General features: G+C 36.1%; 1 non-coding gene and 1 pseudogene across 1 annotated transcript; one reads left to right on the forward strand and one right to left on the reverse strand.

The window, feature by feature from the left end:
- Positions 1 to 6,378: 6,378 nt before the first annotated feature.
- LOC112511351 lies at positions 6,379 to 10,079 on the reverse strand (annotated as a pseudogene).
- Positions 10,080 to 12,647: 2,568 nt separating this feature from the next.
- Positions 12,648 to 12,754, forward strand: LOC112511886. The gene has a single exon (XR_003069141.1). It is a non-coding gene; the product is annotated as a small nucleolar RNA R71 (small nucleolar RNA).
- The last annotated feature ends 1,649 nt before the right edge of the window (positions 12,755 to 14,403 follow it).

The following is a 14,403-nucleotide window of genomic DNA, read 5'->3' on the forward strand; positions in this document are numbered from 1 at the left end:
TGACAATAACGCTAAATCACCAGAGTAGACAATTGTCTTCTAAGGTTGGGAAGTCTCTCCAAAATGTAACTCTGAAGGACAACAAATCAGAGTTCTGTTATATGTCTGGAAAGTAACTTCAAATGGTCACTCTGAAGTGCAAGACTCTATAGTTGTCTTCCAAGTCTAGAAAATAATTCTGAGAATATATCTGAAGCATAAGAGTTCAGAGTTACCTTCTAATTCTGAAAAATAACTCCACAATGTGACTCTAGAAAACAACAGTTTGGAGTTCTCTTATAAGTCTTGGGAAAAACTCTGACAATAACTTTGAAGAACTACATTTCACAAGAGCAGACAGTCGTCTTCTATGTCCGAAAATTCTCACCAAAATGTAACTCTGAAGAACTACATTTCACAATTGTCTTCTAAGTGTGGAAAATAAACATCAGAATAACTCTGAAGCATAAGACTTCAGAGTGTGTCCTTCACATTTCAGACGGCTTAATTTGGCTTACTTCAGCCTTGGAAGTCTGCATATGAAGTCAGAGTTAAACTCTTAATTTCCTATTTCACCCTGTTAAGTAAATCCCTTTTCACACGGAAATCAGTTAAAATACGAAAAAAAGATACATGTTTAGAGGGGCAGATGTCAACCAAATAGGTCCATTTGAACCACTAATGTAAATTGTGTCTACATACATGTTTGGCCGGGAAAACAATATAAGCGTCTCACCATATGCTGAGACGTGGCACTAAAGTTACTTATTTTGCAAGAATGAAATGAAAGCAATATCGATTTTGTAAAGAATCTATAATAACTTCAGTAAATATTAACAGTTTGTAAAACAAAATCTGTAACAAAATCTAGATGAAATTTGGCAAAGGTAAGTAATTAAATTATTAATACAATAACAATCATGTATCATAAGTTACTTAAAAACTTTCATACTTAATGTAATACAGTGGTTGTCTTTCACCTCTGCCTTCAATTACACCTGTCTTTTCATTCCACTAAGAGCTTGTCTTATTTACATTTAGTTATAGATTGTTAGATCCCATTTTGTAAAAGTATAAGTAAGATCCTGTCTTATTTAAAGATTCCATATTGTATTCCAAGAAAGAGCAATGCTTGAGCGCACATGCAGAACTTAAGTGCTTCATGTAGAGTTGCACATCATACAGAGAGCCTCTGCATAGTACATCCATAGCTTCGATGAGACTCACCTTTTCATTCCTGTAAGAGTTTGTCTTACTTACACTTAGTTGTAGATTTTTAGAGCCCATCTTCTGAAAGTGTAATTTGAAGTCTGTTACTGTAGTTTTTAGGACTTATTTTTTTTAACCGGGCTGGACCAACAGTTCTCATGCAGGAGACATCAAGCGACAAAGTCTTTACTCAAGAGTTAAGTGTCTCATATAAGGAGTCTGTGTTGTATTCCAATTAAGATGAAGGCTTAATTGCAAAAAAGGTTAAGTGCCTAATGCAGAGGTTCAGTCCAGACACAAAGATTCTGCATAGTTCATGCAGAGCCGTTTAGTGTCCTTCGCTTTCGTGCATTACAGTGGCTATTTTGCAAGACTTAAATGAAAACAGTATGTAGTTTATAAATAATCTATAATAATATGAGTTAATATTAAAAGGTTGTATAACAAATTTTTAAAAAAATGTATAGGAAATTAGGTAAAAGTAAGTACTTAAAATATTAATAGAATAAGAACCATGTATTATATATTACTAAACACTTCTTTATATACAACATTCGTTGTTCTATTGTCAATAATACCATCATCATCCATAATTAGTACTTTCAAACCTTGCTTGCTTTTAACTCTTGATAAAACAACATATAACTGACCATGGGTGAAGACCGGTTGTCTTAGAAATAAACCAACTTTTGATAATGATTGTCCTTGGCTCTTAKTTATGGTCATGGCAAAACATACAACAATTGAAAATTGTCTCCTTTGAAATTTGAATAGAATCCTTTTGTCTGTAGGTGTCAAAGACATTCTTGGAATGAATGTACGGCTTCCAATATTGCTTCTAGATATAACCTGTGCTTCTATCACTCGATTTCCCAATGTTAACACCCGCAGTCTAGTTCTATTACATAATCCAGATTTCTGATCAATATTTCTGAGTAACATGATAGGAACACCAAGTTTAGTAAAATCTTATGGTTTGGTATCCCTGATAATTTAAGACCATTTAAAACATCAGGAGAGTACTAAGTTTTATCAAACTTATCGTGAAGGTGCTCTGATTCACATAGCGTATCTGAACTTAAGTACTCATTTTCTTCTCCTGGGAACAATGATAGCAAACAATCATCTATTTCTTGAACGACTTCATTTTTTGGTGCAAGTATTGCTCATTCTTGAAAATAAGCTGAGTTATTGATGTTTTCAACAATTGAGGGATATACAAATTCGATTAATGCAAATATAGGATCGATGGAATCGGTAATGAGAAGATCATGAGGTATATCAATAACTGCCTCACCATCATTGTCACCTCCAACTTTTCCTTCTCCTAAGTCCAAAATCCATTTTGCAAAATTACTTGTTTGTTCAATTTCTGAACTTTCATTGTTTGCAGTTAGCCTCATGTTCTTAGTTAACCTTAGGACTTTGCATTTTCCCCAAATGTAAGATGAGCTTAATGATGCATTTACAATGTCTTGTCTACCTGCGTTGGGAATGACCAGCATAATTTGTCTGAAATCTCCTCCAAAAACAATTACCTTGCCACCAAAAAGCATTTGTGAGTCACCACTGCGTCAAGTATTGAAAATATCATTCATACTTCTATCTAATGCTTCAAATGCATGCTTATGAACCATTGGTGCCTCATCCCATATTATCAAAGTAGTCTTTTTTATTAAGCTCACAACATCACTGTCTGGCTTTATGTGGCAAAGAGAATCTTCATTGATAATGAGAAGGATTTGAAAGCGAGAGTGTGCCGTTCTGCCACCGGTAAGAAGTAAAGAAGCAATACGACTAGAAGCGACGTTTAAAATAATTTCTCCTTTAGATCTTATTGATGCAGCCAATGTCTTCCATAGGAATGTTTTACCTGTTCCGCCATGCCCATAAACAAAAAGCACACCACCTTTATTCTTTTCAACAACGGTCATGATTTCGTTATACACACCTCTTTGCTCATTTGTTAGAGCAGTTACAAGTGTCTAAAACTCATCACGTAAATTATGATGGTTATAATCCAGCTCTTCTGCAATCAAACGGTTGTTTGAAGATTCAAGACAATCATTATCAGGATAAGACAGAGTGGTGAAGTTTCTCAATGTGGAATTGTTACGGAGCAAAATCTTTTCAATTTCAAACAAAGTTAGATTCTTTACTTGTTCTTCATTGAGAGATAAATCTATAGAAATATAATATAAATGTAAATAATTATTACATGAAATTAAAGTTAAATACAATTTAAGGACGACCATAGTGGTTGATGAAGACAAAAACAATAAATTATTTCTTATTTAGATAATAGTTGTATAAATCTATGCTTAAGATATAGAATTAACATACTTGGAGGCTTTAAAGCAATTCGTTGATTGTATAGAATGCTATCTGCTAAGTATTGCCATGTTTTTTCCCAAACAAATTCAAGTCTAGATAGACTGTTTGCAATCTGCATGGTTGCAAATAAGAAGCGTAGATAAAAACCATATGCAGATAAATTTGCCTCTTCAATTGCATCAATATATTCCTTGTCATCGTCTAAAAGCCCAAGAGCATAACATRCATMTCTAAAAGTAAGAAATGTTTTTCCATTTACTGTACGAATGTCTTCGAATGATTTAGGACCTTTCACTTTATTCAGAAGAATTCTTAAATAATATGCTTCTCCTACACTAGGAGAAACTGAATGAATCCGTCCAATTGAGAAGCCTTTTTTCCTTTGATCCCAACGTCGTTCCTCCAATTTCCACACAAACTTTGTAGGGAATTCAAGGTAAGTGAGTTCTCATGCTTCTTGATAAATTTGATTACAATTCATCCAAGCTAAGAACATTGAGGACGCCACAGATGGTCTGTTTAGGACATTTTCAATATCATCTTCAGCACCAAACACCACTTGTTGTTGTCCGGGAAGATGGAAAGGAAGTCTTAAAACAGAAGGAATCCTGTAATGAACATCGTAACCAAAAATACGCCATGAATCTTCACATGCAGAAAGGTATCTACAATCATAATATTGCTTTATCTCATCAACAACATTAATAGTGACCTCATCATTACTGTTTTCTACAATAGCAACAATAGTTCTATCTGGACCTTTGTTGATATATTTGAACAGATATTTGATTGAAGAAGCCTGATTGCACCACTCAACATTAATGTGTGCTTTATATCTTTTCAACATATTTTTGTTATATGGAACGACATTTCTGTTGTCTAGTTTAACACCTGATTTCTTAATAAAAAAGTCCATCATCTCGTCTACGATATACAAGATAACCATTAACATCAATTGAAGTGTGTTCAGAAAATTTCTCCGGGTACTTTTTTGAACACTTTCTATCAATCATACATGGACAATTGATGTTCTCTTTGCCACACGGTCCATGGATCATGAACTCTTTTACAAGTGAGTACAAATTTGGATCTCTGTTTTTGTCTGGGATCTCAGCGGAGATGATAGGATAAATTTGTTCAACAGTAGGTAGTTTGAAATCACGGTGCATAAACAGACAAATATGACTGTGAGGCAATCCATGCTTTTGAAATTCAATTGTATAAACAACTACAAAAAAGTGATAATTTAAATTAATAAAGATAAGACTAAAGTATGAAGAAATATGTGCATATTGTTATCATAGATTGAACATACCTGCTTGAAGTTTGCCGAATAACTCATTGTCTTTCAATTCTTTAATAAGTGCATCAAGCTTGATCTTAAATAAACGACAAAGAATGTCAGGCTTGTCTTCTGGATTTAGCCCGGTGTCTTTAACAAATCTTCTAATTTCTGACCATTTAGGATTGCAAGTCATGGTTAGGAATAAGTCTGGATATCCATACCATTTACAAAGGGACATTGCATCCAAACAATTTTTCATCATGTACCGAGCACCACCAGTGAAAGAAGAAGGTAGTATAACACGTTGTCCAATGTTTGAAGCATCCGACTCTCCTTGTCCTTGTACATTGCATAAATTATCATATGTCTCGCACCTTAGGACTTTCTGCTGCTTACGTATGTAATGCAATCTCTCACTTTCAATCATTGTGTAACCATCAACAATAAATTGTTGTAGAAGCCTCCTTGCATTGAGAAGTAATGAAAATATATTTCCCCTATCTTGAAGTTTGAAGGCGAAGAACTCCCTCGTTGTTACACTTGCTCTTTTACTTTTGCTTGAAGATGCTACCTCTCTATGGGGAATGTCAACTCTGTAAGCATCTCCTCCGTATGGAAACAACAACAGATATTGAAGAGGAAGGTAAGAAAGATGTAATTCACTTATTTGTTGTAAATAACCTGTTTGATGTTGTACAATGATATCTCTTTTCTCAATTGTACCATCATCATCTCCAACAATTAAAGTTGCAACCTCTGAAGCAGTTGGAAGGTTATATGTTCTTCCATCCTTTTCTCTTCTTCCAATAAGCCATAACTTTAGCTTGACATCAGGGTAGCATTCGAAACAATCTCTTGCCATTCTATAAGACTTCACCAAAACATTTTTTTGCATCTAGTATGTTATTTAAATATTGAATAATCTTAATATCAAGGGAATCAAAATTTGATGAGGCTTCTTTTTGTTCACTAATTAAATCATAAAAAAATATAAAATTAGAGTCACCGTTAATATAACCATACTTTGGAATTCAAATAAATTTATTAAGAAATATAAGAATAAGGATGAATGTATACCTAAATGAACTGTGTCTATTTAAAACTTCATTCTCCGTATCATATATGTACGGTTGAGAGAATTTTGGTTTCGATCCATCTGGTGGTAGAAGACTGCCCATTCTATGATAATTTTGACCGTTAAGCCTGTATATGTCTGGTGCATTTCAACTATTAATGGAAGAATCAATTATCCCACCCATTGACGTAAATGAGAACATTGAATTATAAAGATGAATGTTCTTCATGAGGTATTTGATTTTTGAGTCCTCACAACAAAAAAGATTTACGTAAGCAATACCCATCTCTTTCTCTTTCGGAAGTGGAACTTTGCCGTAAAGACAACAAAGGGAATAACTTGTTTTCATCCCGCATTTTTTCCCTCTACGAGTTTCATCTCTCCATACTTTTGCCTCACAGCATTCACAAATAATTGTTTCATCACCGTGATCCAGGTACTCTTTTTAATAAATTCGAAACCAACAACTATCTGTAAGTGTTAAATAATTGATTAATCAAAGGTTATCTTCAGATATTCCTGTAATTATGTTTGTAGCTGTTACTGGATCGTCCAATTCTTCATTTGATGTAATGTCAATTATTGGTATATCAGATACATTTACAGTCTTCCTTCGTAATCTATGATGCCCTGCTGATAACCTCACCATGGAAGAAGTTTGCTCTATTGTCGATGAAGGCACTGATGGATTGGCGTTAGAATGTAACCAATAGTGTTTATTTACATTAAGACTTGCTGTTTGAAATATAAATATTTACGTAATGTAAAACATGTGTTAGAATGGAAATTGTATTGGAACCATTAGTTTAAAAATGAGATGTATATGAGATTTTACGTACCATTAGAACTATCAGATAATGGATTTGTGATAGTCACATTTGAAGAAAAATGTTGAATGCTTGTATGTTCATATTGAGGATATGTGTTTGGATCCATATTCTCACTATGGTAGGGAATATTATTCCTCTGAGATGAAGATCTTAATCGTCTATCAGAATTTGGGATATTATCTGTGAAAAGAAAGAGGAAAGTATAATGAAAAAAAGTACCTTCAACAAAATTTCTGAACAGATAATATTTGTCTCATTCAAAATCAAATTCAAAATGCTGTTGAATCAGATACCTTCAACATTTGATGACGTAGACTTCAATGACTGTTTACTACTATTCAAAACCGTTTTTCTAAATTTTCTCCTTTCTCTAGCATGCGTGGAATTTATTTTTTGAAAGATCTGCAAAAAAATAATCCTTCAATAAGAAACCAGTGCATGAAGTCATTAGGTAACAAAACATTAGAATGAACAATCATAAGAAAATGGAATCACTTAGTCAGTTGTTTTAAGCATTCGATTGTTATTGTAGTAGGAAATGGAAGTTATCTGTGACGACAATAATTTTATAAGAAACAAATGCTTATGTAGATGAGGCGGTTATGGAAACCGTAAAGGGAAAAGTCTGGAAAAACCCAATAGACTTTAGTGTTTGGAAGGATTAAGTCATTGGACAATTTTTTGGAACAAATAAGTCCTTGGACATTCCAAAACTTATTAAATAACTCCTTGGACATTCCAAAACTTGTTATATGCATCCTTATGACCTATACACTTGGTTAATATGGTAAAATAATGGAAAAAGTCTGGATAGATTCCTGGATAGATTCCTTGATAGAATGCTGCAGCATTGGCAGAACATCAACTTCCCATGATAGATTCCTTGAAAACAACCTACACAATAACAAACTAATAAAACATAATAGCTCTAAAACAGAAATATAAAGAGGGGAAATATGTACAAACAAACTTGGACTTGAAAAAGTCCAAAAACACCTTCATTCTAAGGTATAGCCCAATTCTCAGAGCAATGCTCTGGGAATGCTAAGGTATCATGAAATACCTTAACTCGCTGCTCATTCACTTTAAACACCGTGTTGTCCTCTAGGTTAATGAGGTCAACTGCTCCATAAGGGTAAACCTTATGAATGACAAAGGGTCCGGGCCACCTAGACTTGAGCTTTCCTGGGAATAGTTTCAACTTATAGTTAAATAAGAGAACCTTTTGCCCTTCTTTCAACTCCCGGTGTTGGATCCTATTATCATGCCATTTCTTTGTCTTTTCTTTATAAAGTTTGGCATTTTCATAAGACATTTKTCTTTGTTCTTMCATTTCACAAAGTTGAAACTTTCTTTTCTTTCCGGCTTCATCCAAAGACATATTGAGCTCTTTGATAGCCCAATATGCTTTGTGCTCAAGTTCTAAAGGCAAATGGCAGGCTTTTCCATAGACTAACTTATATGGAGACATACCGATTGGTGTTTTGAAAGAAGTTCGGTATGCCCACAAAGCATCGTCTAATTTGAATCCCCAGTCCTTCCTATTGGGCTTGACCACTTTTTCCAAAATGCTTTTAATTTCCCTATTAGAGAGCTCTGCGAAACCATTTGTTTGAGGGTGATAAGCCGTGGCAATTCTGTGGTTAACATTGTATTTTTCAAGGACTCCTTTTAACAAATTGTTCACAAAGTGGGTACCCTCGTCACTAATTAGTGCCCTTGGGGTACTGAACCGTGTGAAAATCTGTTTTTGGAGGAACTTAACCACAGTTTTTGCGTCATTTGACACACATGCCATAGCCTCCACCCATTTGGATACATAGTCAACAACCACAAGTATGTATTGGCAATTATTTGATGTAGGGAAAGGACCCATGAAGTCTATTCCCCAAACATCAAATAATTCAACTTCGAGTATCCCATTTAATGGCATTTCATTCCTTTTGGAAATGGAGCCACTCCTTTGACATTCGTTGCACCTTTGTGCAAAATTGTGGGAATCTTTAAAAATGGTTGGCCAATAAAAACCGGACTGTAAAACTTTGGTTGCAGTTTTTTGGCCTCCAAAATGGCCTCCGTATGGTGCATGATGGCAATGCTGCATGATTGCTGCCACTTTAGTTTCGGGCACACATCTTCTCAAAATCTGATCTGCACCAAGTCTAAACAAAAATGGGTCATCCCACAAGTAAGATTTAGCATCATGAAAGAATTTTTTCAACATGTGGCCTGTGTAATCAGAGGGTTTTATTCCACAGGCCAAGAAATTAGCTAAATCTGCAAACCATGGTGTTTTTGGTTGGTCAATCAAGAGGATTCTTTCATCCGGAAAAATATCACTAATATCCATTCCTCCTTTCTCGGGCTTTTCCAACCTAGACAAATGGTCTGTTACTTGATTCTCTACCCCCTTTCTATCAAGTATCTCTAAGTCAAACTCTTGCAATAAAAGCACCCATCTTATTAACCTAGGTTTTGCATCTGTCTTTGAGATTAGGTACTTGATGGCTGAGTGATCGGTATGCATAATTACCTTTGTTCCCATCAAATAGGACCTAAATCTCTCAAAAGCAAAAACTATGGCCAATAATTCCTTCTCAATTGTGGTGTAATTAATTTGTGCTTCATTCAAAATCTTACTTGCATAGTAGATTGAATGAAACATCTTGTCTTTCCTTTGTCCTAGTACAGCACCTACCGCCCAATCACTAGCGTCACACATGATCTCAAAAGGTTTGTTCCAATCCGGGGCAACTACCACTGGTGTGGAACGCATTTCTGCATTCAACATTAAAATTGATTTTTTGGTCATGCTGGAGGAGTAAACAAAGAGGTTTTGAAATTTTTGAAAAATCTTTGATAAACTTTCTATAAAATCCGGCATGACCCAAAAAGCTTCTGATTCCCTTAACCGTGGTAGGTTCGGGTAGTTTTTCAATTACCTCAAGCTTTGCCTTATCTATCTCAACCCCTCTTTTTGAAATCAAGTGCCCAAGAACAATTCCTTCTTTGACCATGAAATGACATTTCTCCCAATTAAGGACCAAGTCTGTTTCMTCACAYCTTTCCAAGCTCTTTTTCAAATTATTTAAACAATTGTCAAATGATGAACCATACACAGAAAAATCATCCATAAATATTTCAATGGATTTTTCAAGCATATATCAGAAAAGATGGACATCATACACCTTTGAAAGGTGGCTGGAGCATTACAAAGTCCAAATGGCATTCTTCTGAAAGCAAAGGTGCCATAGGGACAAGTAAAGGTGGTTTTCTCTTGGTCTTCCGGAGAAATGGCTATTTGATTGTACCCTGAATAACCATCCAAGAAACAATAGAACTCCTTTCCGGCCAGCCTATCCAACATTTGGTTAATGAAAGGTAGTGGAAAATGGTCTTTTTGGGTAGCCTTGTTTAGTCTCCTATAGTCCATGCACATTCTCCAACCGGAGACAACTCTAGTAGGGATAAGTTCATTTTTGTCATTTGTGATGACTGTGAACCCTCCCTTTTTTGGAACACATTGGATGGGACTAACCTAAGAACTACTGGCAATCGGAAAAATAATTTCTGCATTTAACCATTTTAAAATCTCCTTTTTGACTACCTCTTTCATGACAGGGTTTAGCCTTCGTTGGGGTTCTATGGAAGTGAAATTTCTATCTTCTAGGATGATCTTGTGTTGACAAATAGAGGGACTAATCCCTTTAAGGTCAGCAATGGTCCATCCTAAGGCTTTCTTATGCAATTTCAACATATCCACAAGTTTCTTTTCTTGATGCAATTCTAGGGTAGATGAGATAATGACAGGCAATTTGCCTTCTTCTCCTAGAAAAACATATTTTAGATGGGATGGGAGTTGTTTCAACTCCAAATCAGGTGGTGATTCTATGGACGGGGTGAAGTCTTTTTGCTCATTATTTTTTAGCAGCTCAAATGCTGCAGCATCCACTGGGACAACATCAGTTCCTAATTCCTCTATTTCCTCAATACTTTCCTCTTCTATTTCCTCATCATACTCCCCTTCCAACTTAAGGTTTTTCTGAATTCCCTCTTCCAAACAMATCTCCTCTATCTCAGATATTCTTGAACACTCTTCCAAGTAATCAGGGTACTTTAGAGAGTTGAAGACATTAAAGGTGACTTTCTGGTCTTGGAGTCTCATGGTCAACTCTCCTTTTTGGTCCGTCTATTAAAGTTCTTCTGGTGGCTAGAAATGGTCTTCCTAAAATAATAGGAATGCCCTTATCCGCCTCAAAATCTTGAATCATAAAGTCCGCCGAAAATATGAACTTGTCAACTTGTACCAAAACATCTTCAATTTTCCCCTTAGAATATGCTATGGACTTGTTGGCCAATTGGAGTGTGACTGTGGTCGGTCTAGCTTCTCCTATGCCTAAGGTGTTGAAAACAGACAAGGGCATAAGGTTGATACTAGCTCCTAAGTCACATAGGGCTTTCCCTATCTCCTTCCCTCCTATTGAACAAGGAATGGTAAAACTCCCTGGATCTTTTAGCTTAGGGGGTATTCTATTGGTCAAAAGTGCACTACATCCTTCGGTTAGGGCTACAGTCTCTTACTCAGTCAACTTCTTCTTCTTGCTTAGGATGTCCTTCAGAAACTTGGCATAACTAGGCATTTACTCAATTGCCTCAACAAGCGGGATATTGATGTGCAATTCTTTAAACACATACACGAATTTTTTAAAGTGCAGTTCCTCTTTTTGATTCCTCAACCTTTGGGGGTAAGGAACATAAAGAGGGACTGGTTTTATCACATTCTTACTTGGAGGTGCTGAGCAAGATGGGTCCTGAATGCCTTGGGTCTTTGTGGTGCTCTTTGGAGGTTCAGATGAAATGTTAGCATCATGCTTAGGGGTCTCTAATACCTCAGTTTCTATTGACTTTTTTAAGGTATCCTCAGGAAAGAGTAATGGAAAGTCTGATCTAGGAGGACAGAAGTGGTGGTCTCCAATGCCTTTTCTCTAAGGGTAGGACCGGTCTTTCTTTGGCWGGAACCAATGCTGTAGCATCAGCTTCTGTCAAAATTGGTGCACTATCTTTGGGCACTTTTTCTTTCAACTCCTTCCCACTCCTAAGGGTCACTACTTTGATATGTTCCTTACCTAGGTCTCTAGGGACCTCTGTATTACTGGGCAAGGTACCAAGGGCTTGATTGTTCTGGTTAAGCGCAAGTTGACTGACTTGAATCTCTAAATTCCTTATGGCCGCACTTTGTTGATTTATTAAAGCTTGGTTTTGTGCTTGTGCATGTGCAAAGAGTCCTTTAATCATTGCTTCCAAAGAAGATGATTCTGACTGTGGAGGAGGTTTATTCTGAAACGGTGGTTGTGAATTTTGAAAACTTTGTTGGTGATTCTGAGAATTAGAACTGTTTCCATGATGTTGCGGTTGGAAATTAGAAGTTCCTTGTTGTTTATGGACTGGTGGGTTTAAACTGGGACTGTTCCAAGAAAAGTTCGGATGCTGTTTTTAGCTGGCATTATAGGTATTGGAATAGGGATTAACTCGGTTATGAACATAGTTTACCGATTCAACATTGTGAGGACAGTGTTTATACGAGTGTTTCCCGCCACAGCACACGCATTGCACAAATAGGACTGTTTGGACTGGTGTATTAGCAGCTTGTTGTCCTCCCTGACCGGAAGTTAAATTTTTCAACATGTTGGTCATGGAGGTAAGCTGGGCTGTTTATGCAGTATATGCATCTACATCATGTATCCCAGCAGTCTTTTTCTGTGACTGAGTGCGTGGGTCGGCCCAATGTCCATTATTTGCCGAAATCTTTTCTAGGATTTCATATCCTTCATTATAGGTCATAGTTGTAAAGGCTCCGCCCGCAGTCGCATCGAGCATTTGTTTTGCCATGGGATTTAACCCATTGTAAAATGTCTCGAGTTGAATACAGTACGGAATGCCATGGTGTGGGCATTTCCTCAACAGCTCTTTGAACCTTTCCCACGCATCAGGAACAGCCTCATCGTCCATTTGTTTGAAAAGACAAATCTCATTTCTGGACTTAGCGTTCCTTGTCGGTGGGAAATATTTTCGCAAAATTTTTTCCGTCATGTTACTCCATGGCGGCACAGAACCCGGAGTTAATGAGTTAAACCATGCTTTTGCTCGATACCTCAAGGAAAATGGAAACAAAGTGAGCCTTAGAGCGTCATTTGACACTCCCGGGATCAAGAAAGCATCAATGATTTCCATAAAAGATTTTAAATGCGAATGTGGGTCCTACGAAGGTAATCCGGAAAATTGACCATTTGTTTGCAACATGTGAAACATTATATGTTTGAGTTCAAAATGGAGAGCGGTCATATGTGACCTAACTATCCCAGAATTTAATTGCTCAAAATTTGGAATAGCATAATCCATAATCCTCTCATTTTTGGAATTTCCCAAATTAATAATGTTCGGAGTTTGTGCTCTTTGGTGCTCATTAGGTTCCAATTCTGTGTCCAAATTATTATCATTACCATTATGTGGATGTCTTTGTTGAAAGTTCGGGAATGGTGGAATTTGTTCAAAACCCGACGGTTGGTTTTCCAAATGTGGAATTTTCGGAATAATTGGGGGAGGTGACACCATATTAGGAGGGAGTAGAGCAAAAAATGCTCTTTGAGCCCTCCTTCGATGGTGAAACGTTCTCTTAATATCGGGATCAAATTCGAAAAATTCTCCGTGATGTGACCGTGGCATACACCACTTTAAAACGATTCTGATGGTACTAGAAAAATTAAATCTTTTACTTTACTCAAAATAAAACTTTTAACGAAGCAATCCCCGACAGCGGCACCAAAAACTTGGTCGGTTATATTTCATACTTTTAGACTAATGAAATTAGGCCACAAAGCAAGTATACAATACGGCCCAACGTCGTCTTTCCAAGTAATAAAGTGGTACAAGTACCGGATTATCGTCCACAGGGATTGTAGCCAAAGTTAGATTAGAGTCCAATGAAAGAGATGATTTCAGATGACGATTTTGAAGACTTTTGTTTGATATTAAAGTGATATTAAATTGTTTGATATTAGTTGTTCGGACTCCTAATCCGGATAAGCTTGTCCGTGCTTCTAATCCGGATAAGGCTATGTGTTGAAATTTTCTAAGTGTAGAATCGTTGAAAATTGTTTGTGTGAGAATTTTTGATATATTACTGAATTTTAATCCTTTTAATCAAATTTTGAGTTGCAGAAGATCCAATATCATTTTAATCAGATAAAATGAGTTCAAGAGAAGCGATGGCAATTGGTACTAATACTGTTGGTCCCTTGAGGGTCTACAAGAATAGTAAAAACAGTTTGTAGAAGGAGGGGATGAATACAAACACAATATTTTCAAATTTAAAATATATATTGATACAGAAGATCAATACAGATTTTACAAGATTGTTTACGGAAAGATAAGGTGATAAAAACCTATCTAAACAATCTTTAGTTACACACGAAATCTTAGCAAATATTAGAAAAGAAAGGTTGTAGAGAAAATCCTTTACTTAAGCTAAAAAATGCTTGAAGAAAGAATTAGGGTTAGAGAGTGAGTTGCGCGCATTCTGCATGGAGAAGAAACACTTCTATTTATACCCAGTGCATTAAATGTTCATTTAATGCAATATGGTAGGGTTAGAGTGCGTGTCAAGCCTTAAGAGGAAGGCTTGTCCTTTGCTA

The sequence above is a fragment of the Cynara cardunculus genome (genome assembly GCF_001531365.2).
Source record: "Cynara cardunculus var. scolymus isolate 2C chromosome LG 4, CcrdV1, whole genome shotgun sequence".
Lineage (NCBI taxonomy): Eukaryota > Viridiplantae > Streptophyta > Magnoliopsida > Asterales > Asteraceae > Cynara > Cynara cardunculus.